The sequence below is a fragment of the Anticarsia gemmatalis genome, chromosome 17 (assembly GCF_050436995.1).
Source record: "Anticarsia gemmatalis isolate Benzon Research Colony breed Stoneville strain chromosome 17, ilAntGemm2 primary, whole genome shotgun sequence".
NCBI lineage: Eukaryota > Metazoa > Arthropoda > Insecta > Lepidoptera > Erebidae > Anticarsia > Anticarsia gemmatalis.
Genome location: NC_134761.1, coordinates 6,408,612 through 6,415,793, shown reverse-complemented (window position 1 = coordinate 6,415,793; position 7,182 = coordinate 6,408,612). Strand labels below are relative to the sequence as shown.

The 7,182-nt window shown below is 34.3% G+C and overlaps 1 long non-coding RNA gene across 2 annotated transcripts; it reads right to left on the bottom strand.

The window, feature by feature from the left end:
• Positions 1-4,263: 4,263 nt before the first annotated feature.
• LOC142979769 (uncharacterized) lies at positions 4,264-7,182 on the bottom strand. 2 transcript variants are annotated; one of them, XR_012959844.1, is made up of 3 exons: positions 7,098-7,182; positions 6,734-6,896; positions 4,264-4,386 (listed from the first exon to the last, which is right to left on the bottom strand). It is a non-coding gene; the product is annotated as an uncharacterized LOC142979769 (long non-coding RNA). The 2 variants fall into 2 exon arrangements; XR_012959843.1 differs by having other exon boundaries at positions 6,734-6,946; positions 7,098-7,164.

Genomic DNA, 7,182 nt, shown 5'->3' with positions numbered 1-7,182 from the left:
CTGACACACCCATTGATTACACAACACGAAGCTAGAGGGCATGTTCAAATTAAACGACATTTTCTGCTGATATTTCTGTCTTTGTGCTTCATAACCTCTTGTATGACTTCGAACAAAATTCTAGGGAAAACCGCATCTAACAGTATCTTGCGACTTCAAATCGTACAAATTATAAGACATTGAAGAACCGTGTAGAACAAAGGCCAGCGTAAACATTATCAATTTGGCGTTGCAACACACCTCTTTAATTGCCTTCACATTTAACCGATAAGCACGTACTAAACGTATTGTACTGAAGAAGTCACGGTTATGTGACGTTCTATGGGCGAGAATGCTCATACAATGTGATATTGATTGAGCAAAGTTGGACTTTGACCGTCATGTTACCTCGCTTACGGCCCGGTTTATGAGGCCAATATAAGGAGAGATTTTATTTATTCTAAACCACAAACATCGATTGATCTTTGCAACCTAGTAAAGCCGGTGACAGATGTGTTTTATTGACTTTTATACAGACGAAAAACTAGTCTGTTTGTCCCAGTTTCGTACAATTAACTTCGTGATAACTATGTCGTGAATTCGATTACGTACGCGTGCAACATTATTGATCTGCAACCATTAATTCTTCGAACAAGTTACACGAAATAAACATAAAAAACTAAAATTACTGTTTGTAAACAATTTGCAAAATGTTTTGTAGAAAATAATTTCGAGGACCTGAAAATCTTTAGATTTGGAGTTGTCTTTATAGTGTTTCCGTATTAGTTTTTTTAGATAGGTAGGTAGGTACTTACTAAAAAAAACTTTTTAGTGTAGTAAAATTGAGCCCCACCAAATTCGAAAGATAAATTATATGAATAGAGCACAGGAAGTGCAGTTTTTTTTCAACGGTCTTTGGTTTTCAGATGTTTCATGATCAAACATTTTTATTTCTCTTGCCGAATTTGGCAAGCCTATATAATATATAGGTACGCTAAGTTGTTGGAGCTACCTCGTAACCTACCTTTGCAAACTTTTACATAGTATTGTTAAAATTCAAGTCTAGAGTAGACAAAAAACACAAACATTTAAAGTGAAACTGAGGGAAGAGTATAGTTTAAAAAATTGTGCCACAAACTTTACTTTTCGTTTGCTTATTTATTCTGTGTATTATTATAATAGCAAATGTGTTATTTTTCACTACATCCCATTATGATTAAACATTTAATCAAACAATAATGAGCATGTAAAAAAACCTAATATACAAGAAACATGCGCAATCTCGCAATCTACCAATCTTCTATGTTACAGCTGTTGAAAAAACTGTTTCCGGCACGTTGAACATAATTTGTTCATTTGTCTTTGTCATCTAGCTAATAACTAATAATTTATTTGGAATTACTGAACAGATTTATAACACGAGATAATTGACTATTAATTGTACAACGCCATCTAGTGGTCACAGCAAAAAACACTATAGTATGAGTCTGCCTGGGTATTGAGCTAACAACTTTTAGGTGCTATGGTAGTGCCATCTTGAGTATATTGATCGAACTAACATTATATGGAAATACGTGAAATTCATTGATGCAAATCATAGAGCTTTTAATACTTTCAGTTAAAATCGCCCCTATCGCAATAAGTACTAGTCCAATGTAAAAAATGTGCAGAGAAATTACATAATATGAGTTCATGTGTAAAATGATTTCAAAGACGATTAAAGGATATCTAGTTATATTATAAAAAGTTTTATAGTACATCCACTGTTAAGATTGAAATTTAGATACCTAGATGGCGTTGGTATCGAATCACAACGCGAATTTGGTGAATTGGGTGGGTGCTTCGATTCTGAAGATAATATGCCAGATTGGTATACTTACACATTTTTATTCTAATGGCTGTTTCATGATTAATGACACCCTTAGATGAAGATATTTAGTTTTATTTTAATTAGTCCTCGACTTTTACTTAATCGAAGATTAGAATATTAAAAATGACCGTTTTAGAAAAAGCAATAATACTTGGCAGATGCCTTAATTAATTAATCACATGTGAGAATGACATAAATCAATCCTACCTCTTTTGTATCCTATGAATGAAGTAATTATAATCACTCCACTGAAAAAATATTTCAGCGAGAAACTGAAAAGCGCACAGTAATTCTTATCACTGTCTGCGACTCTAAAGATTCGATGCTGCACATTAATAAAAAACCTATTTTACAGATACCCAGCAAGTCCGCAATTTTTTTTTCTCTCCTCCGTGACACAGGAATTCGCATAATAATCGCAACATATCGTCAAACTAAAAAAGAGATTTATATAAAGGCAATTAAAATACCCGTATAACGAAATTAGGAATACCTTGAATATTTTTGGCTTAATAATTTGCCGCCGTCGCAGCAGGATTCTGGATGTTTAACAAGCCGGCGTCGGCCTTAGAAATTATTTTCTTGAATTCTGGATACAGTGCTGGGAAAATTTATCTGTTATTGTTGTCCTTTAACTAGAGGTCATAGTGTTCTAACCAGGGTAACTGGGTTGTAGAAATCCGATAGGCAGTCGCTCCATGTAAAATACTGGTATTCAGCTGCATACGGACTGGTGACTGGAAGCCGACTCCAACATATGTAAAAGAAAACCTAACCTGATGGTGATTTTCTTTACTAGGTAACGTCTCGAGTAACATAATTCTCACGAAATGACGTATATCAATTTCGGGCAATGACCTCAATGTTCTATGATAACATTGCTAGTTACCTATTTTCTTAATCCTTACCGCAGTAAAATATTTATAACTTTAACCATTTTGCCTTATTTGGAGTCAGGTGCATTTATTTACGGAGTCTTAACAAATCCTCTCGAATTTTATGAATTTCGCGAGGCGTTAAAATACGGATGATTGACTTTTATAGTTGTTTATCAAGTGTAGAGTGAAGATGATCCTATCATAAAATCAATTTAATACTAACACTGTAGCTAAGCCGGCGAATGTATAAAAAATAAAAGTTAGAGGTTGAAATTCTTACCCAAATGGAATCCGTAAAAAACCTAATTAAATGGTCTAAGTATTGCTATAATTTTCGAGAACATTATATTAAATGACGGCGTTATCTTAATTTGATGAGCTTGTTGTTTAAATTTGATCGTTGTTTAGTATAAATTTTAAATCCTTGATGATCCTTTCCTAAACCACCCACATGCAAATCGTATTAAAAAAGGAAAATGGAGGAAAATGACGAAACTTGTCTCACAGAGTTTAACTGTATGAATATTAGAACCTGCTTGCAGCCGGTCAATGACATAAAAATGTTTTAACATATTCTGAGCGTATTTTTCAATCTCTAGATCACTGATGTATCTTGCAATGACATTTATCTGACCCGGAACTTCCTAAACTGCAGTCACACACCCAAAAAATCCAATCTATAAACTAATTTATAAGAAAACAGGCGTCATCATGCAGAAAATGTGCATAAATTGGGAAGAGTGAAACGTCGTTACCTGCTACAGAAATGATACGATTTGAAATTCCTTACTAAACCTTTTTTCAAAAACGTTCATATTACATACATAATATCACGCCTGTTATGAAAGATATATTCAGAGATGTATGAAGCACACCGACGCTTCGCTATTAACAATTTCAGTCTTATGTGGTGAGCCTATTGCCATGTACCCGAGGGCACTGTTATATCCGAAATTAGTTAATAAGTTTTGCTGTGCAAGCAATACATAATTATTATAAAAGCATCACCGCCACGCGGCCAGTAGTCAGTTGTTGTTAGCAGTTAGCATCACTCAGTAATTCCATTAACATCTCCCGGGTGCAACGGTTTGAGTTCGTGTAGTAGTGTAATTTTGGGTCTCTTAATAAATATATTTCGGGTTTTAATAAATAGTTTTTTTTTTTAAAAACTCGCTAAGGACTTCGCGCAAAACATTTGGTGTCAGAAGTGGGATGCTGTTGGCTTTCTGGACCCGTGTTCAGACCACAGCATTCGGACAGTTCTTAGTGAGTGTGTACTAGCAGCGCAAGGTCGACGGTAAGCCTCCGCTCTTGCAGCGTGAGCCCGCATCAGACACGCAAGTACACCCCTTAGCCGACTGTCAGCCTCCGCTTTGTAGCGTGAGCCAGCGCTAGCCCGTCAACCAAATTCTAGTCTTGACCTTGACTAGACTGCAGCCGACCTTCAGCCTCCGCTAGTAAGCGTGAGCCGGCGCCGCAGCAATCGAGACCTTGAACCCTGACCTGAATTACCTACGTCTTCAATCTGAAATTTTTATACTCAAATTCTACTGAGCCTATAAAACCCTCTGGGTGTAGAGCAGCTCCGTGTTGTCAACGTCTTCAACTGTTGCCAGTTCCCATGATGCAGCTAACTCACCTGATCCTCTTCGCCTTCATCTGGAACACGAAATCATCATCAACGTAAGTCTTAACTTTCTGTGTTGTGTGTGCAGTGAAATTTTGTGATAAAAGTATTCGAAATAATTTGTGCATCGTTCTGCAACTCTGAAAAGAAAATCTTATTATAAGACTTTATTTTAAATTAGCCGTGTAACAACAAATAATCTGTATATCTAAATCTTATATTCTAATTATTATATTAGAAATTTATATATAAACATATACCTATTATTATATATAAACATATACCTATTATTATTATTGTTGATTATCAATGACGGATTCCGAACTTTCAGTAAAATCTGAAAAGGAAAATAAAAATCCTACAAAAATGTCCAATGCTATAACTCTTAATTTCCTTACCAAATTTATTAAACCATATGATGGTAAAAGGGAAACGCTCCCCGCTTTTCTTACAAACTGTGACAATGCCATTTCACTTGCCTCCGTTGAACAACAAACTATCTTATGTAAATTTATTATTTCCCAATTGGAAGGTAAGGCACAAGTAGCATGTTCTTTAAAAACTTTTAGTAAGTGGTCAGAACTCAAGGATTTCTTAAAACAGAACTTTAGTGAGAAGAAACATTCATCACATCTTTTGTCCGACTTACAAAATTGCAAACAAAACTTGCCGTCGGAGACAGTCACGCAATTTTCCTTGAGAATAGAATCATGTCTTACGCGGTTGTTAGCAGATGTGCATTTCTCATGTGATAAAAAGGACGAATTAGTCGGTAGAGTCGCCGGTATTGAAGATTTAGCACTCAATACCTTCCTTATGGGTCTAAATCCGAGTTTTTCGCATATAGTTCGATGTCGTAACCCTAAAACACTAAACGAGGCGGTCACACATGCTATCGAAGAAGAAAAATTATTTAACGCTACCAAACTTTCTTCTAAATCACCGAAGACATGTTCGACGTGTAACAAACAAGGTCACTTGTCTTCAGAATGCTATCGAAATAAGAACAAAAATGTAAAATCTTATAATACAAATTTTTCTAATTCAAATCTTTCAAATCAAAATCGTTTTCCCATGCAAATTCAATCGTCACAAATTCCTAATAATTTCCCACGTAAAAGTTGCGCATATTGCAAAAGACCCGGTCATTTGATAACCGAGTGTCGCAAGCGGCAGTACAATAATCAACACCGTAATAATACTCATGCACAGAGTAGTGATGTACATAGAGGCAACGCAAATGTAAATTTTTGCCATACGAATGATACGGCCATGAACCATTCAAGCGTTAATGAAACATTAATTCCCGAACCTTTAAACTAAATCGGATTCCGAATGCGTGTCGATCGGAATCCATAGGATTCAAAAATGACACAATTATTTCTAAATCTTATACAAAATCGTATGATAATCCTAAATCTTATACTAAATCGTATGATAATCCTAAATCTTATACAAAATCATATGATAATCCTAAATCTTATACTAAATCGTATGATAATCCTAAATCTTATACTAAATCGTATGATAATCCTAAATCTTATACTAAATCGTATGATAATCCTAAATCTTATACAAAATCATATGATAATCCTAAATCTTATACTAAATCGTATGATAATCCTAAATCTTATACTAAATCGTATGATAATCCTAAATCTTATACTAAATCGTATGATAATCCTAAATCTTATACAAAATCATATGATAATCCTAAATCTTATACTAAATCTTATAATGATACTAAATCTTATACTACATCTTATGATTATCTTAAATCCTATACTAAATCTTACGATAATTCTAAATCTTATGATAATACTAAATCTTATGATAAATCTAAATCTTATAATAACTCTCTTAAGTACTACACAAACGACTTACCTTGTAAGGAAAATGATGATAATTCAGCAGGCAAACTTACCTCTTTTCCGTCGGATGATTTGTCCCAGTCCTTAAAATGTCCCAAATCTTATCAAAATAATATACCAGTTTACGAAACGAGTTCGTTTAATAAAAAGGTAACACTTCCGCATGTTTTCTTATTAACTAAGCATACTAACCGGTCACTCGTTCTACTAATCGACACCGGATCTAGCGTTTCTTTAGTAAAAGAAGAAAGTCTTTATCAAAAACCTAATCTATCTCCAGAAATAGTGAGACTTAAAGGAATCAATGATAGCGGTACATATTGCCAAACATTAGGTACTTTTCAAATGCAATTCTATTTATCTTCAGACGTGTTTTCTTATAAGTTTCATGTTGTTAATAATGTTCATCTTGAATATGATGGCATAATCGGTACTGATTGTCTAGGTTATCTTAAAGCTGTCATAGATTATGATAAGCAATGTTTAATAATGCAAAATCATACTTTACCTTTACGTTTCAAACTGCCAATTTATAAAATCCCTGCTCGTTCCGAAGCTGTAATCGAATGTGGAGTGTCAAACAGTGCAGATGAGTTACCTCTTCTTAAAGAAGCCTTAGTTCTTGATCATAAAATATCTGAAGGAGTATATGTCGCGAATTGTGTTGTCACCTTAAAGCCAAATCGTAGAGTAAATGTTTCAATTCTAAATACAACTGAATCTGAAATTGAAGTTAATAATTATTCCGTTAATCTCACACCTGTGGATAATAGCCTCACAGAGTGTCTGCCAATTTCAAATATCGAAACTGTAAATAAAACTTCTCTTTCTCTTACTGATAGACAAAATCTAGTTCTAAATCAAATACGAACCTCTCACTTAAATCCTGAAGAAAAAGCAGCTTTGTTAGACTGTTGTTCTCAATTCACAGATATTTTCCATCTCGAAGGTGAACCC